This window comes from Capricornis sumatraensis, chromosome 8 (assembly GCF_032405125.1).
Source record: "Capricornis sumatraensis isolate serow.1 chromosome 8, serow.2, whole genome shotgun sequence".
Classification (NCBI taxonomy): Eukaryota; Metazoa; Chordata; class Mammalia; order Artiodactyla; family Bovidae; genus Capricornis; species Capricornis sumatraensis.
Window position 1 is genome coordinate 15840459 of NC_091076.1, and position 19445 is coordinate 15859903.

Genomic DNA, 19445 nt, shown 5'->3' on the forward strand with positions numbered 1-19445 from the left:
GTGCAGAGAGAGATAATCTTTATCATTTCAATAAGTCCATCAGCCATTCCATGAAAGAAGTGAATGCATCTGGTTTAAATTATGTGCACAGGTTCAAAGCTGCTCTCAGACAGTGTACAACTTCCTTTACTGTCAGGCAGTCCTGGCTGAACTGTAACTTAAGTCAGGTACTCTCGGAGCTTCCCTCCATGCATTGCGTTGGCTGCGGAGAAGAGTCACCACTTCTTGCTCTCTGGGTGGCCTCACTCACATGCTGGAGGGAACTGAAGGGTGTTGGATGTGAGAGCTGGACCATAAAGAAAGCTGAGCGCTGAAGAGTTGATGCTCTTGAACTGTGGTGTTGGAGAAGACTCTTGAGAGTCCCTTGGACTGCAAGGAGATCCAACCAGTCCATCCTAAAGGAGATCAACCCTGAATATTCATTGGAAGGACTGGTGTTGAAGCTGAAACTCCAATACTTTGGCCACCTAGTGCAAAAAACTGACATTGGAAAAGACCCTGATGCTGGGCAAGATTGAAGACAGGAGGAGAAGGGGATGACAGAAGATGAGATGGTTGGATGGCATCACTGATTCAATGGCCATGAGTTTGAGCAAGCTCCGGGAGTTGGTAATGGACATGGAAGCCTGGCATGCTGCAGTCCATGGGGTCACAAAGAGTTGGACATGATTGAGCGACTGAATTGAACTGAACTGAAGGGTGTTGGGTGTCCGTGCTCAGGTTGACCTTCTAAGGACTGATCACGTTGTGGACAGATCTCGTAGAGTAGCAGCTCCCAACCTTTTTGGCATCTGGGACTGATTCAAGGAAGACAATTTTTCCGTGGACCAGAGGTGTTGGGGGGATGGTTTGGGGATGATTCAAGCACATTGCATTTATTGTGTACTTTATTTTTAATCTAATGCCACCACTGATCTGACAGCAGTTACCAGCCCTTGGCCTGGAGGTTGGAGAGCCCTGCTGTGGAGGGTGCCTGGTCCTTATCCTGGACCATCAGTGGCTCTCAGGCCAGCCCTCACCCTCAAAGAACAAGAGCATCCTTCCCCTGACAGGGCTTCACAGCAAGCCCCCACCTGCCTGAGTCCATAGAGTCGGCACTTTGCTTCTGGGCAGAAGGAAGCTTCTCTCTTGCCCCCGCTGCTCCTTCCCTGGGAACAGTCTTGTTTGCCCTTTCTCTCCTCTAGGGCAGAGCTCTAGCATCATTTTTAGAACTTAACATCACTTCGCATTATTGATCCCTATCTTGGAGGATTCTTCCATGACTGAAAGGATACAGGGAGGCAAGAAAGGCCTAGAACATCAGAGAAAGGCATGTTTGCTGGAAACTGAGGATTTGTCTGTTGCTCTTGGTTATTGGCAAGGGGTCCTTTGGGGTTAGGTGTTTAAAGTATGCTCTTGTGCATCAATTGCTTTGGGGGCATGACTGTTCAGATGAAGGCTGTTTGAATTGCATCCCTGCCGGTCTAAAGTATATTTAAAAGTGTGAACATTGGGGGAGGAGAGGGAGCCTGAAGCCCACTTATGCAGATATAGAGACTTACATGACTCAGTTTCCTTCTCCAAAAAGAGGACAATGATGTGGCTGCTTTCTGGCAGGTTAGCTAGCATGTGGGTGCTGTGCTAATTAATGTCATATGGAATTGCAAAGCATGCAAACTTTAGAAGCACCCTGGTGCAGTACAATTCTTGGTGCATGAGTCAGCCTGTGTATGCCAGTATTTATTCATATAAATATGAGTGAAGGAGTAAGAGGAAGCTGGCAGCAGGAAGAGAACATGTGTACATACAGAGCAAGACCAATTCCAGGCTGAGTGAAAGCAAAGTGGAAGTGTTACTCACTCAGCTGTGTCCGACTCTTTGTGACCCCATAGAGCCTGCCAGGCTCCTCTGTCCATGAATTTCCCAGACAAGAATACTGGAGTGGGGTCCCATTCCCTTCTCCAGGGGATCTTCCCCACCCAGGGATGGAACCCTCGGCACCTGCATTGCAGGCAGATTCTTTACTATCTGAGCCCCCAGGAAAGCCCTTAAGGCTGAGTAAAGGAGTCTAAATAGATTGTCATCCTCATAAAATTAACAAAGTTTTCCTGATGAAAAGTCAATGCAATATTTAGGGTGATTTGAGCTGCAAGTAATTGAACACTTAGTAATGGGAAATTAGAAAATCAGGACTTCAAAGAACCCTAGAGGTGGGGTGACCAAAAGTTCAGTAATAGCATCTGGAACGCAGGATGTCACAGCTGGCCTCCATCATGCTTGAGACATGGGCTCATCATTCCACAAGTGGGAAGCGGCTGCCTTTTCTCCAGCCCTCACACCATCACCTGGCTGTGATCAGAGACAGGAGCAGGGACTTCCCTGGTGGTCCAGTGGCTAAGACCCCATGCTCACAATGCAGGGGGGTCCCGGGTTCAGATCCTGGTCAGGGACCTAAATCCCACCTGCTGCGATGAAGTTCAAAGATCCCACATGCTACAACAAGAGACCTGGCACAGCTAAATAAATGTTTTTAAAAGGGTTAGTCAGTTCAGTTCAGTTGCTCAGTCATGTCTGACTCTTTGTGACCTCATAGATTGTAGCATGCCAGGCCTCCCTGTCCATCACCAACTCCCGGAGTTTACTCAAATTCATGTCCATTGAGTCAGTGATGCCATCCAACCATCGCACCCTCTGTTATTCCTTTCTTCTCCTGCCTTCAATCTTTCCCAGCCTCAGTGTCTTTTCAAATGAGTCAGTTCTTATAATGAGTAAAGGTTTTTTTTTGTTTTTTTTTTTTAAGGCAGGAGTGAAGGGAGTTGGACAAGTGCGCACACATCTTTTGATGAAGGCAGGACAGCCCATCTACTGGGCATGTGATGCGGTCAGCCATGGATATAAGAATGACTAGCTGGCATTTTTAGCCTCTGTTATGAGAGAGTAGAAAGGAAAGGAGGGGAGAAAAAGGATTTTATAAAGCTGTCAGCACCTGGTGTCTTTGTGAGCAATTGGCTTGTAGATAAAGATCTGTGATTTGTTGGGGAATGTTCACTCTGTGAACACCTGAGATGACTGTGAAGCCTCCCTCTAGCCGCCAGCAATATGCCTGTCCAATGAGCTTCTCTGCGGTGCCGCCTCCCTGTACATGCAGGCTGCAAAGCGCTGGTCTCACGGTGCCTTCTCCCACATGTGGATCCTCCCCAGCAACAGACCCTCCTGGACATGCATATGGCGCCTGTGGTGTAGACTGGGCTCCTCTGGTGTCCCCCTTCCATGACACAGACAGCATGTGAATGAGGGTTGTGGGATGCCCACCCACTCTGCAATCTTGTTGGTTGACTCACCCTGCAAACCTGGATATGGTACAAAATGTATATGTTGTGTTTGTCACTTCAGTTGTGTCTGATTCTTTGCGACCCCATGGACCGTAGCCCACCAGGCTCTTCTGTCCATGGTATTCTCCAGGCAAGAATACTGGAGTGGGTTGCCAGGCCTTTCTCCGGGGGAGTCTTCCCAACTCAGGGACTGAACCCGGGTCTCCTGCCTTGTGAGCAGATTCTTTACTGTCTGAAACACCAGGAAAGCAGTACATGGACGGAGGCCCTGAAAGCCAGTATGCAGCCCTGCTTGGGCTTGAGAGAAATGGGGCCGTCCTATTGAAAACCCCGGGCAGAAGGCCTAATGAGACGTTAGTCAGATGTTCAGGGACACTTTCTACCCAGGGGCTTCCATCTGCTTGTACCCCTCTCTTCCAAACCAGGGTCCAACTGTTTTGTTGATCACCAACTGGCCGCCCTTCCTCTCCTCTCCCTGAGTCACCGACCAGTTGATGAACTTCCTCCCCATCAGACCGGAGCAGCTGATGGAACTTGCTTCTGCTCCTCACTCTTTCCTGATGCATTTTTCATCATTAAAGGGAAAATGTCATTTCGGTGACAGATATTACTGTGATTGGTGTCAGGAATGAATCTTCCTTTCTCTGTCAGCCTTGCTTCACACAATGCTAAGACAATGTTCCGTTAAAAGGCCACTTCCATTTCCAGCTCAGGCAGCGTGCGAGAAGGGCAGGCTTTGGCTGTGATGGATGGCCTCGCTCAGAGCTGGAGCTGGGCCAGGGAGCACGGCAGGAGGCTGACCCTTCCAGCACCGGGAGAGCCCAAGGGCTCTGGGAAACCCTTGACTTGTTTCTGCCTGCATTCCACGGGGGATGAAGTGGACACCTACCGCTCTACTTGGCAACCAAGTCTTCGAGATGGATTTTCCATCATCAGTGGCATATACTGTGATATAATCCAAACCCTTATATTGAAAAGCTGACCTAGCAATGAAAAGTTCTGTTTTCTTTCAGCAAAATGTAGGCCAACCTCTAGATGTCCTCCTAGGTGCAGATCTGAGCCTGAAATGAGGTAGTGAGAGTGAGGTGTCTACCTTCCTGCGCTTGTGTGCTCAGTCGTGTCCGGCTCTTTGAGACCCCATGGACTGCAGCCTGCCAGGCTCCCCTGTCCATGGCATTTCCTAAGCAAGAATACTGGAGCAGGTTGCCATCTTCTCCTTCAGATCCCCAGGGATCGAACCCACATCTCCTGCACTGGCAGGCGAATTCTTTACCACTGCACTATGTGGGAAGCCTGGTTACCTCCATAACATGCCTCATATGATGCCCTGCGTACAGCAAACTTCCAGAACTCATTTAGAATTCAATTTCCTCAAGCTGAAATAAAGAAAATAGCGCCCCGGCTTTCCCTCTCTACAACTGAGCTGCTCATTCAATTTGGTTGTTGTTTATTGAATTCCCGCTCAGGGCCACACACTTTACTCAACTCTGAGAAGGTACAAAGATGAACAAGAAGTGTTACCTGGCTTCAGAAAGCTTCCAGCCTTCTATGTGAGATCAGATGAATAGGCAGTCAATTATAATACAAATATATATAATAAACTCAATATTTTGAATTATTTCTCAATGAGATGCGTACAAATGTATCCTCAAAATGTTTGATTCTAACCAATAGAGGAGAGGGATGGGGGACTCGGTAAAAGTAATATTTTATAAAGAAAATTAAATTTTAACTGGTCCTTGAGTATAGGGCTTCCCTGTTGGCTCAGACGGTAAAGAAGATCCCCTGGAGGAGGAAATGGCAACCCAGTCCAGCATTCTTGCCTGGAGAACTCCATGGACAGAGGAACCTGGTGAGCTACAGTGCTTGGAGTGGCAAAGAATTGGACACGACTGAGCGACTAACACACTGACGTTTGAATGGGATTTAGAAATCTGCATGGAAAAGAAGGGACCCTATAGATGGGAAGCCTAAGCAAATGCTTAGACTTGGAAATAAAGAGAGGCTGAAGAGCCCCAGGGTGGCAGATAAAGCTGTGGATGGGGCCACAACAGAGACCAGACCGATCCTAGTCAGTTAGGCTGACATATTTCTAAAAGCCTTGATTACTCAGACTCAGGAATTTGCTATATGTAAAAGTGGGGGAGCCACTGCATTTTCCTGAACTGAGCTATGCTTCAGAAAGATAAAACTGGTTTCTGTGCATGAAATTGTTTATATCAGGAGTTATCTCCTTTATCTGATCCAAATCTTATTAAAAAATACTTTGTAATACCTTTATTTCTATGAACATGAAATCCATAGAAAAATAAGCTACCTCTATAACCTACTTGAAAAAATGACCTATTTAATGTCCTAGCTGGATCTATAAGATACATAAATAGAGAATGACTAATAATCAAGTTAGTGTAAGATAAATCTTTTTTTTTTTTTTTTTAATGAAGACCATTTTTAACATGTTGAGTTTGTGACTCTATTGTTTCTATTGTATGTTCTGGTTTTTTTGGGTATGTGTGATCTTAGCTCCTTGACCAGGGATTGAACACACACCCCCTACATTGGAAGGTGAAGCCTTAACCACTGGACCCCCAAGGAAGTCCCTAAAATAAATCTTTAGGCACAATGACATCATACGATGTGATGAAATGCAGAAGCTTGTGTCTGTACACAGAATCTCCGTGAACCTACCGGCTACTGCCCACACTGACTCAGGGCTGGAGAACTGGCGACTCAAATACAATGAGCTTTACCATTGGTCATGTGATCTTTCAAACTAGTAAACAATTCTTGGTGAAGAGCTGAACAAATCAAAGCACACTCTTCCCTTAGCTGACAGGTAGTTGCATTCCTAAAGGACTAGTGGCTGCTAAAACCTTGTAAAAATATTCTGTGCTGATATATCAAATAGAGTTCATTTTAGGCTACTCACTTAAACTTGAGGTGGGCATTCAACAACAGTGACAATGTCCCACGCATGGCTGAATGTCTAGCCTCTCTGGTCCCCATGCGTGGGAAGCTGACGTGTCTCTGTAATTACAGCGGCAATCAACCTCCCCGCAGGAGTCTATCCTGCCCCTGTAAGGAAACAGTGGTTTAGGGAAAGGCAGAGTTGGAGGCAGAGAGATGAGTTAAGATTTAATTAAAATAGTGGAGAAAAGAAACAAGGGGAGACTTCGTGGTTGCAGCAGAGCCCGGAAAGGAGGAAAAAGGTAGTGGACATGCCTACACAAGTGAGATAAGGGATGTCGGTGGTGAGGCTTCAAGCTCTATGCAAATATTGCTGCTGTTAGAGTTGAACGTCATTATGTTCACGTCCAGAAAGGAAATCTGAAGCCCTGAAAAGATGCAGTGACTTTTCCAAAGACATAGAACAGGTCAGGAATTGCATTAGACACCAAAAGCCTCTGACCTACATTTCTCTGTAATTACTAATGCAAAGGAGCTTCTACTCAGCGTGGAGAATTATAAGCAGAGAACTAGAGCAGAGCCAGTACAAAGATGGAAGCAAGTTCTGGAAATTGTCGAATTCCAAGTGCTCTCTTTAGCATCTCGGTATTTCATAGAATGCCTAGAAAACTCCAGGCTTCCAAACACAGATCAAAATTCTCCAATCCATCCACTTCTGTGTTTGCTTAGGCCTCTAAATATTCATCAGTAACATTTGAGACAAAGGGAAGAGATAATTACAAGGAGAGGTTTTTCAAGATAGTAAAGGTTAACAGGATTCTTGGCATTTGTGGCCTGTCAATTTCCATGTAATTATGCTCAATTCCCAGAATTCTGAGTCAGTTGTACCTGTTAATGCTTAAAGATGATATCCTTGGAAAATAATTTATAAGATCGTTTTTCACAGTTTCTAAGTTCAAACCAAGCACCCTGGCTAATGGATGATTATTAATGCCCTTCTTGGGTGGAGAGTGGTAGGAGGTCATAATGTGGATATGGGATTAGAGTGGATTTTTTATGACAGCGTGATAAGCTGGCTTTCCCAAGAGCAAAATGAGTGCCCTGAAAATATTTATATAACCTGATATGCAAATGTGTCCTATTTTGGTTTGATAAATAACAAGAACTTGGGAAGGGTGCCCCAGCTGCCTAGAACTTACTGCCTCTTGGAAGAAAGAAAAAGGTCAGAGAGATGCCTGTGTATGGAGCAGTACACCCACCTGGCCTCATGAACAGATACTGAGATGCTAGATTCTAGATGTCCTTACATGTTTATTCATTCCACCATCCTTCTTACACTCTCATGTGATTTCATCTATGTTACCCTGTTCTGTGCTAAAAATAGAGTGATTATAAATAAGACACTGTCCCTTCCTTTTTCTGTTCCCCTGTCCTTTTGCACTTGCTCTTTGTCATGTGCATTACACTTGTGATTCACTGATTATTAGTACAGTTACTTCTAGTGTTTGTCTGTAGCCCTGGGGTCTGGGCAGAGGTTATGACCATCCCTGTTGTATCATATCATCGGGCCTGGTACTCACCTGTTGAATCAGTGTGAAAAGACTGTACTCATTGCCCCTGTGGATCAGAAACAAGCTTTCCAACTAACTTCCTTGAAAGTAACTTCTCTCTATTTGGGAGAAACTTTCCTAGAGTGCTTCTGGTCTTGGGTTTGCCCTGTCCTTGAAATTCTGGGGTCCTGTTCCTGTGATTCAGCTGTGTCTTCAGGAAATGAAAGTGCCTGATAGAGATTCTCAAATGAAGTTATAGTTGGAAATCTTCTGGTGAAGCAAATTATTTGGAGAGTAAGCTCAGCACACAGGTCTGTGTGTTACCTATTGTTTTGGACTACAGCTGTCATAGTGCTCTTTCCCAAGAGGGAAAAACAAAGAATGATATGAGAAACCAACTGCCCTTCATCATCCCTTTGAAATTAGGCTGACACAGGGAAGCAACAAGGTGGAGGAGAAAGACCAGGGGACCAGGAGTCTAAAGACACATGCTGCGATCCACATCTTCTGGATACTAGAAGTTGAGCTGGATCAGAAAGAGGGAGTCAGGAGAGGTGAGCAAGTGGCCCAAGTACTTGGAAGTTGATGTTCAAGGAGACAGTGGTTCAGGGTGGAGCAGGTCTCCAATAGTTAAGAGTGGAAATCAGGAATTGGACGTGAAGGAAATAGCCAAATAACAGAAGGTAAGAACTGAAGGTGGTCCATCTAATTCTCCCTGAAGGGTGAAGGGGGCTTTCCCCCTTCTTGGGGGGTCACTGTTCACACAAATTACACACACCTTGTCTTGCAGCATTTCAAAACTGTTCTTCCTAAGTGTATACAACTGTTGTAGAATGGGTTGCCATAAGGTGTGCAGGGAGAAAGATGATCATATTTCCATTATGCCCAGCAACGTGGACAACAAAATTATTGTGACATTACAAAGGTCACCCCAGGTCATATCAATTCAGATGTCCTCCTTGCCCATTTTGGACAGTGGCCATTTGCATGGGAATCATACTTCAAAGGTCAGAGATATACGTCAGACACCCCTAACCTAATAAACCAGAGTGGGTCTGTCACCCATTAATTTATCCAAACTTCCCTTTATCCTGTTTAGATATTATTTTCTGCCTGTTTAACCTTTTATACAGACAGGCTTGTTTTTATCCTTAAAGTACCATCTTTCAATTTCTTGGAATTGTTATTTCTAGCTAGAGATTGGTCATTAAGTGTGTGTACGCCCTGTTCATACACTTCATGAATACCAAATATTCATCTTCTTAACATTCCATCACGCGGAAGTCCCTGCCCTGCCAGAAAATAATTTTGATTTTGAGTTTCCCCCAGCTATACTTAAAGTCAATAAATATTTATCAAAAACCTAGTGTGTGCCAGACATCGAGGATATAAGAGGATAAGGATTTAAACTGTTACGAGCATTACGAATGTTAGAAGGTGCCAGTGCACTGAGCGTTTACCTGATTGAGTGGAATAGGTGTGGCCTTTATGAGGGAGTAGGAATGTAGAAGGATGAACAGAATTTAGCCTGAAAAACGGGGGGACAGTGTCGGTGACAGGAAGTCAGCATGTGCAAAGGCCCCACGTTGAGAAAGAGAAGCCTTTGAGGGATGAAAATAGTCATCAATTAAAATAAACAGTGGCATGGCTCGATAAAAGAAGAGGTACCAGGAGAAAAAAGTGAAAGCAAACGAGGCCGCACCGTGAAGGCTCAGAAACCACAGAAAGCATTCGGGGCTTTATTCAAATTACTGCGTGGAGCCACTAAAGGCTGAAGTGGGAGCGCGGAGACGTGGTCAGGTTTTCAGGAAAACTTGATTTGAAAGCGGAGCTTGAAGTAGATCTGGTAAGAGCTGATGGAAGACATCCCTGGAAGAGGGAGTCTCATTATTCCAAGGAAGAGAATAAGATGGCTCAGGCAGGTGAGTGGGGCTTTGGAAAGGACTGGACACTCACTGAAGGTGAAGAACCCGTGAGAGAAAGGAATTGCAGAAACACATGGGAGTGAGCAGTGGTAAGAACAGGGGAAATTAAGAGTGAGTCCTGACTCCTCACCAAGAGGCTGGGCACATGAAGTTCCTGGATGCTTTGTGAGGTGTAACAATAGGTACTATGAGTGATATTTGAAGAATTTAGACACAGTGATTTTGAGTAAATAAAACACTTCTTTGTTTCTGTTTCCAATATTCTTCCAGGAGCTTTCATAAAATGTTACTCCCAACATTTCTTTTTTTGGCAAAAAATCCTGATACTTGTTCACAATATACTATCATATTGCAAAAATGTGCTTCAAGTCCCCTAACTCAGCAGCCATGGCTGTTTGCAGCATTGTTTTCCTGGTTGCCCATGTGGAGGCTGTACCACCCGCCAGCTCCTTCTCTGGGTGCTACACATCTTTATCTCATTCAGCCCTGCATGGCAAGTATGTGGAGTAGGACATATTCCTATTCAACAAGAGGAGAAAACTGAGGCTCTGAGAGGGAAGAAAATCATCTGAGGTCAAGCTGGCCATGTGCGGAGCTTGGACTAAAAGTCAGAGCCATTAGCCTCACCATCCACGCTCCTCCATCCACTGCTCATCACCGCTCCTCGTCTACTGCCCAGAGTCCAGGGTCAAAGAGCATCAAAGATCAAGGCATTTTCCATGATCTTTACTCAAATATGTGACACTGAATTTCACCCACTTCTCTGAACACTTGCATAACTTTGTGGATTATTTATAGCTCATCGTATCAACTGAAGGTTTACTTACTTAAGGGGACCTAATGTTTTTTGCAGACATGAGACAGTTCTCTATGACTCCCTTTTGGCGGATTGTTGATAGAAATACTACATTTGGTTTGTCCCAGCAACTCTCCCTGGAGAATCTGGTACCAGTCCTTCTCCAAATAGAAACAAGTCAATCTGGTTCTTGATTTCCATCTTAGCTTTAAGCTCAATGCTCTACTTTGGAAAGAAAAAGACAGTATCCTTATTAACCACTTTCTCTCTAAGGCATCTTTGATCCTGACACCTTGTGGACATTCCCGTGAAAGCTTAGGTGAATTATTTGCTTGTGTTGTTCATGTTCCCATGTCTGCTTAAAACATTTTCCCTGCTCTCCCTCCTCAGGATCAGGGCTACCTGAACCACATCAAAGTCCCCTCTCCCAGGCCACTCCCAGGTAATTGACTGTCTCGTTACCTGCAGCACCTCTTTTAACTTTCTGGTATCCTAGATGAAGAAAGCATACACAGGTTTCAGGGAAATTGTTCCTTTCTAGGAGGGAAGGCCCACATCAGCTCCCAGGTTGTGAGGATATGAGGTTATATCTGTCACTGCCATTGCTTTGTCTTGAAAGACCCTGAACTTCCAAAGGCAAGTGCACAATGAGAGATGGGCATGAGGAAAGCCAGGGAGATGCATACACATGCAGAAATGTGTTGCATTAATTTTTGAATTTATAAGGTTCAATAAGATATCTGTATGCAGGCCAGGAAGCAGCAGTTAGAACTGGACATGGAACAACAGACTGGTTCCAAATAGGAAAAGGAGTACGTCAAGGCTGTATATTGTTACCCTGCTTATTTAACTTATATGCAGAGTACATGATGAGAAACGCTGGGCTGGAGGAAGCACAAGCTGGAATCAAGATTGCCGGGAGAAATATCAATAACCTCAGATATGCAGATGACACCACCCTGATGGCAGAAAGTGAAGAGGAATTAAAAAGCCTCTTGATGAAAGTAAAAGAGGAGAGTGAAAAAGTTGGCTTAAAGCTCAACATTCAGAAAACGAAGATCATGGCATCTGGTCCCATCACTCCATGGGAAATAGATGGAGAAACAGTGGAAACAGTGTCAGACTTTATTTTTTTGGGCTCCAAAATCACTGCAGATGGTGACTACAGCCATGAAATTAAGAGATGCTTACTCCTTGGAAGAAAAGTTACGATCAACCTAGATAGTATATTCAAAAGCAGAGACATTACTTTGCCGACTAAGGTCCGTCTAGTCAAGGCTATGGTTTTTCTAGTAGTCATGTATGGATGTGAGAGTTGGACTGTGAAGAAGGCTGAGCGCTAAAGAATTGAACTTATGAACCGTGGTGTTGGAGAAGACTCTTGAGAGTCCCTTGGATTGCAAGGAGATCCAACCAGTCCCTTCTGAAGGAAATCAACCCTGGGATTTCTTTGGAAGGAATGATGCTAAAGCTGAAACGCCAGTACTTTGGCCACCTCATGTGAAGGGTTGACTCATTGGAAAAGACTTTGATGCTGGGAGGGATTGGGGGCAGGAGAAGGGGACGACCGAGGATGAGATGGCTGGATGGCATCACTGACTTGATGAACGTGACTCTGAGTGAACTTCGGGAGATGGTGATGAACAGGGAGGCCTGGCGTGCTGTGATTCATGGGGTCGCAAAGAGTTGGATACGATTGGGCGACAGAACTGAACTGAACTGAAGATAAAGAATAAAGATGCTTTATTCTTTAAATAAAACGGAGGATTTGTTTTCCAACTGAAGACATTGTGAGGATCTCTAGTCTAACTTGATGATGACTGAAGTAAGGGAGCAAAAAGGAAATGGATGCTTTGTGCTTTAGTTAGAAATACAAAGAAACATGGGTTTTCTAAGCAGCACACATGCAGAGCCTTTCACGAGCGAACAGTTGAGAATACATTTGGTCCTCTTAAAAATGTGTAACCTGCCTTCTCACCTGCCCACCTGACCTCAGCTCTGCCCTGTATTCCTCCTCCCTGAATCCATCTCACACCCCATCCCTCTCTCCATCACTAGGCCTCTCCAGGCCCTACAAGGCAGACAGTGAGCCTTCATATGTCTAACTCAGGGACCTGCACCCTCAGATACTTCAGGATGAGATAATTTAGTCTCAACCAGCTCCCACTTCTTGAGGAAAGTTAACTTAGCTTCAACACTAACCCATCTGATGAGGTGTTTATCTTTAATCCACCTTTCACTAATAAACTGAAAGCAATGAGTATGTGTGTGTATGTGAAATGCTTAGCAAATGTGTTAAAATCATAGCAAAATAGCATTCTAGAGGTTTTGCTGTGACAACATTTATAATAAAAAATATTGATTGATTTCAGGGATAGCAAAGATCAGTCCTACCCAATTACACTCTCACTGCCCCTTCTAAAACTGTGTGACTCAGGGATTATTTCACAGCTCTTGGTCTTTCGTATTCAACTGCCATTATAAAATGTTCTTTATGACACATTCAATAATACACACACACACACACACACACACACACACACACACACACACATGCTGTGTTCACTCATTCGGTCATATCTGACTCTCCAACTCCTCACCAGGCACCTCTGTCCCCAGGATTCCCCAGGCAAGAATACTGGAGTGGGTTGCCATGCCCTCCTCCCAACTCAGGGATCGAACCCAGGTCTCCCACGTTGTAGGCGGATTCTTTACTGTCTGAGCCACTAGTATATATATACACATACATTCACACATACAGAAATTGCTATGTATCTTACCTAAATGGCCTCTCTTAACAAACTCAAGGAAACACTGAGACAAAACCACGGCAGAATGAGTGTAAAATATGAAGCGTAAAAGCAAAAAGTCACCAGCAGAAAGGAAAGAGAGAAATTCAAAATGAAAAGACGACAGTGGAAAGAAGCAGATGCAGAGATAAGAGCACACCATGAAGCCCTTACTGAAGAGACGGGGAAATGGGCCCCTGAAAGCCCAAAGACACAGGGTATAAAACTTACTGGTCCAGTTGACCTCTAAAGCCCTTCCAAGCATGATATTGTAATCTTCCAGTCTTAGAAGGAGGCTGAACTCTCCTCTTTATGGCTGGATGCCTAGCATACACTATGATCGAGACAGCCATGTCCCAGCTAGGCTGTAGGGGGAGAGTCCCAAACGGGCAATTAATTTAGATTTAATAGGACAGTTACTGTAAGTTTAAATAAATGCCAGTTAAATATTAACAGCCTATTTATTGAAGATTAACATTGCTGGTTGCATTGTGGGATTTTCTTTTCCTTAAAGAAACCCTTTATTGGAAGACTTTTAATCATCCTGGCTCTTCCATTGCCTGCCTTAGATCCAGTGCAGCTCATTAATAACTTTGCAGCACCGTTTTCTGAGTTTTGAAATGGACACCTTGGTGAGTAGGAACAATGGACGGACAGGGTGAGGAGGGCAGTTTCTCAATAGTAGGAACCGATGAGCAAATAGGAAGGATAAACTGATTTTGCGAAGAGTGTTGAAAAGCAATAAAACCAAAGACTGAGATTTGGAAAGGGACTGTGCATGCTAAGTTGCATTAGTCGTGTTTGATGCTGTGACCCTATGGACCGTAGCCCGCCACGCTCCTCTGTCCATGGGATTCTCCAGGCAAGAATGCTGGAGTGGGTTGTCATGCCCTTCTCCAGGGCGTCTTCCCAACACAGGGACTGAACCCCCATCTCTTATGTCTCCTGCATTGGCAGGTGGGTTCTTTACCGTCTGAGCCACATGGGAAGCAGGAAGGGGACTATGAGGTTGTTTAATCCCAACTCCTCACTTAGAGGGAAACTAGAAGTGATTTGGGCAACTCCATACAGCCTGTAAGTGACAGACTGGGTGGGGGGGGGGGGTGGGCAAATGCTTTACCCTTGACCCCAGCCTTCTGTGAGCTATCATCCTACTGTTGCTGTTCAGTAGCTAAGTTGTGTCTTACTCTTTGCAAGCCCATGGATGCAGCATGCCAGGCTTCCCTCTCTTTCACTATCTCTCTGAATTTGCTTAAACTCATGCCCATTGAGTCGATGATACCATCCATTATCTTACTGTAGAACAGTGCTTTCAGCTTTCAAAAGGGCATTAGCCCATTTGAATGCATTGGTTGGCACTAGATCTTCTCAAAGACCTACATTTCATGGAGATGTTGGTTTTTCTGAAAACAAAGAAGCTAAAAACCAAATGGACAAACAAACAAACAAGGGGCCTGTTTAATGTTGGCCAGAGTTAAGACTTGGATCCAGATACAAAATGATGTTTACAAAATGCCATGCCCGGTAAGAAGTACAATTGAACCCATATGTTATTGAGCAAATTCTTGTCTCATTACAGATTTTGTCTTCTACAGTTGCTCCTGGCTGGGGAGAAAATGCAAAAAATGCAGAGAGAAGGTTAAAGAGAGACTTGAAGGTAACTGATTAGGGAGAAAGGCATCAGGGCATGGCTAGGCAAGCCAAGTTGCTCTAAGGGTACATTTGGAGTTGAAGCTCCAAGTTTGGGGTTGGCTGGTTACTGTCCAAAGGCTCTTTCTCTGAGAGAGCTGCTACTGACCCTGGTTGGGCTGCATCATATAAACCCTGGAACTGGAGTCTGTGTGTGTGTGTGCAGGCAGGTGAGTGCAGGTCGCCCTTGCTCACTTCCATGAGGCTGTGAGGCACTGGGGTGCTCAGTGGTGGGAAGTGGGAGCAATGAGGCCCATGCTACATGGTATTAATAGTATCTGTTGACTAGTGTAAACCTAGACCCTAGAGTGGGTAGGGGGCTTTGGGCTCCATTGCCAGGCCCACAGGAGCAAAGAGGGGCCCAGGCTGCATGCAGGAGAAGGCAATGGCACCCCACTCCAGTACTCTCGCTTGGAAAATCCCATGGACAGAGGAGCCTGGTAAGCTACAGTCCATGGGGTCGCGAAGAGTCGGACACGACTGAGCGACTTCACTTTCACTTTTCACTTTCATATATTGGATAAGGAAATGGCAACCCACTCCAGTGTTCTTGCCTGGAGAATCCCAGGGACGGGGGAGCCTGGTGGGCTGCCGTCTATGGGGTCGCACAGAGTTGGATATGACTGAAGTGACTTAGCAGTAGCAAGCTGCTGCGTGCAAGTGGTCAGAGGCGCTACTCATTTGCTGCTTGGAGAAGGTGTCTCGTCTTTTTCTCAGGTGGTTTCCTTTTCTGGTATATGTGGGAGCCTGAACAGAGAAAGGTACCCAGGCTGCCATACAGAGAGGCAGCCCCGTCCTCTTTTTCAAGCTTCAGGCTGCTTCCCATGGGCCCGGATCCTGTGTGCTTCTCAAGACCTTGGGGTGGGAACAGGAGGGTCACCCATTTCCTGCCTTGGTTTGAAGCTCAGCGACTGCCCTTTCTGACCACATCTCAGCATGAAGTTTCTGCCCTGCTCCGGGTAGACACCCTCAGGATGTGCCCAGGGACGGTTCCCAACACTGAAATGGCGGCTCCTGGGTTCTCAGGATGAATATCCCACTGAGGCCCCTCTGAAGGAGGGGAGCACACGCGTGGCCCCCTTTTGGTCCCCGCATGGGAGGCCTGCAGCTGCACACGCGTGGCCCCCTTTCGGTCCCCGCATGGGAGGCCTGCAGCTGCCAGGCCCTCTGCTAACCCCTGTCCATCAGACCCTCATAGCATCTTCACACCACTCCTTCGTGGTAGGTACCATTTTGAGCACTATTTTGCAAATGGGGTTATTCCCGCAAGGTCACACAGTTAGCGATGGAGACAAAGTTTGACTTCTGGTCTGTCTGAGTCGAAAACCGCTGGTCACTCTTAATCGATAAATATGTATTGAGTGAATCAATGAATGCAGGAACACAGGACGAAGAAGCAGTTAGGGCTTTCGAATCAGACAGAGCACTTCAGACGTCCCCACCCTCAGTCTAAGGGAGCACAGTCTGAATATAAAAGGCAACTTCGGCCCAACCTCCTTCCCATCTCTGGTTGTGCACATTCTGGCGAGCCTGTAACTAGATTCCTGCCCACGCCACCTGCACACTCAGCTCTTTCTCACTATGAAGTCCCAATTTCATCTCCTGATCTTCCTGATTCTGAGAGAACCTTCTAGCACGCGTGCTCTTCTACTTCCCCACGGTGCTTATCACCATCGTGCCTACTGTCTTGTGGAGTTCTTACTTTCATATCTGTCTCCCCTGCTGGACAGTGTCCTTAATGAGGGTTATAGACACAGGATGGTTTTGTTTTTGTCTCTCTCTCCCACAGCTGAAATCCACCACCTAGTGCATCGCTGGCATTTAGAGTGCACTAAAAACGCGGTTTGTCAAGTAGATGAATGTTTTCCCTACAATTTTAAAATCCTTGAGCGTACTCCACCACCTCCGATGCCACTTTATTTTTGTTTTTTAAAAGATTTTTATTTTTTTTTTTGATGTGGACCGTTTATAAAGACTTTGTCAAACTTGTTACAATATTGTTTCTGTTTCAAGTTTTGATTTTCTGGCCATGAGTCATGTGAGATCTTAGCTCCCCAACCCCGTGCACTGGAAGTGGGGGTCTTCATCACTGAACCACTAGGGAGACCCTAATGCCACTTCCAATGAAGCTTAGCTGGAAATCTGGACACATGAAATGGGATCGACTGTTCCTAACTAGGAGGCACATCTCAACTCATTCTTGGCAATAAGACTGTTCTCAGCGGCTTCCAGGGATATAAACGCAAAAAGAACCATGCACAAACCTGAAAGCACTCAACTGTAGGCAAACTGAGGGCAGGTGATGTCTTTCCTCTCTGTATCTCTAACTTTCTGCTCCATAGGAAGAGCTCAAAGTCTACGTGGCTACCTTCAACGTTTCCTGGCTACATTGAATTCAGTTGAATAATCAGACACTCAGAAGTATCGATACCGGGCAATAATAGTTAACACTTCTGTGGTTCTCTCTTGCACAGATGTAGCAGCCATGGGAGATATTTTATCATTTAGTTCTTAAGCAGTGTCCTTACCTGCCAGGTACAGCCAAGAGAACAGGGCAGTGTCCAGCAGCCCTGAGTTCTAGTCTTGATTTACCAGTTGTTAACTTTATTCCCATGACAATGGGTCCTCTCTGCTGGGTTCACTCCCCACCTCCTTATGAAATGAGTGGGTTACACGTCTTTCAAGGTGCCCTCTGACCCTAGCATTCTGTCATTCTCTGACCCTAGGCTCTTAAGATGACCCTAAACGTAGAAAAGGAGAGATGGTTCCTCTCAGGACCCCTGACTCTAGTGCTGTTCCCCTCTGGGTATCTGGCGTTTGCTTTGATGTCACTTTGACTTTGCTCATTTGCCTGGCTCTTCTTGCCTTTTCTGTCTGCCTATTGCTCTGCTGACAACCTCTCCTCTTGATGTAACTTACAAAGTTTCATGGCTCTCAAAGTCCACGAGCAGCCTCACCTTTGCCCTTGTTCTCTTCCTCCTCAGTTCTCTCCATTCATGACTGCTTTCTTTTCCTCCAAAGCTTCTTTCCCTTCTTCAAGCTGTTCTTTGGCTCTTCCCTCTGAAATCCTCACACACCAGACTCTAGCCCGGATGAACAATGATTTTTTGATCCTCTGCAGGACAGAAGAGCACGCATTCTCCCCGAGCCCAGCCCTTCCCCACTCCCCTAGAGCCATCACTGATCCAGCTGGACCCCGCCCCTCCTGATTAAACATCCTGATGTCCATTTGGCACCACCAACCATCCTGCAAGCGGCGTCTTCTCGCCTGAGCTCCTATTTGGAATCTCCACCAGGAGAGGGGGGCCTTTCGCCTTTTTAGAGAAGGCAGCAGCAGCACTGGCACGTCTCAGGCGAGAGCTCTTCTTTCGGTCTCTCGTGTATATGGAGAATTCACGGCTCTTCAACCAACCCCAGCTTGCTATAGGTAACACAGGGGAAAACAAAAACAGCCAATTTCCCTTCCATTGGCAAATGCTCCCTTCTCCATCCCTTCTTTAGTGTGGAGATGCTGCCACTGCCAGGAGTCTTCATCTCCTCCACGTTCTCACCTGCCTGCCAGCCCTCCAGTCCACACGGCAAGCTCCTCCGTGCCCCCTCCTTTGCAGTCCCAGGATTATTAAAGGGAATATGATTGTTTTCTTTCATTTAGTTTATGTGAGTGTGTATGTGTGTGCCTGAGAGCTTGAAAGGCATTGTCCTATAGATATTTTTATAACCTGCAGCAATTACAGCTGTCAGCACAGAGACAAGCTGTGACAAGTTGATTTATGTGTACAGTATATGTGTATGCAGGAGGGAAGAGGGGGGTGCAGAGAGAGATGGGGCGGGGGGCATGGAGGGGAGAAGGTGGAGGTGGGCGCTCGTTAGGAATCCTCTTTCCAGGAGGTAGAAAGGAAGTTGTTTCTATAAAGAACACAAATAATGAAATTGCTCTGACTGTCATTCCTTTTTCATTAACTTGGATATGCTGGGAAAAAAATAAAAAAAAATAAATCCAGCAGTTTTTATGAAGCAAGAGACAGGATATAAGATAAGCCACTAAGTGTTGGTTATATTTAGGGATTAGGAGATGAGACGGGAGCTGACATGTGATTTTGATCTTCATCTATTCAAACCGCTTCAATCACGAGTTTCAATAAAATGGATCCTGCCTTGTTAATTGTGCCAGCATCTCTGACCTCTCACCACTTTCTCAACTTCCATTTTTGAATGAAGTTTGGATCCCTGGGTCCACGAAGCAGCTATGAGGTTGCCAGTGGTTTTTCTTTGTCCACCCTGATCTCTGCTGGGTTTCCTTTGGCCAGGACAGGAGGCTGCAGCTCACCACTGTCTCTTCCCCAGCCAGACACAAAGACGGTGTGTCTATCTCAGACCAAGTGCCTGCAGACTGGTATAAGCCGAACATCCTACAGAGCCTGTGAGAAGAGTTCTTTTTCTGCCTGGCTATAATAATGAAGCAGTGGCAGGGAAAATAC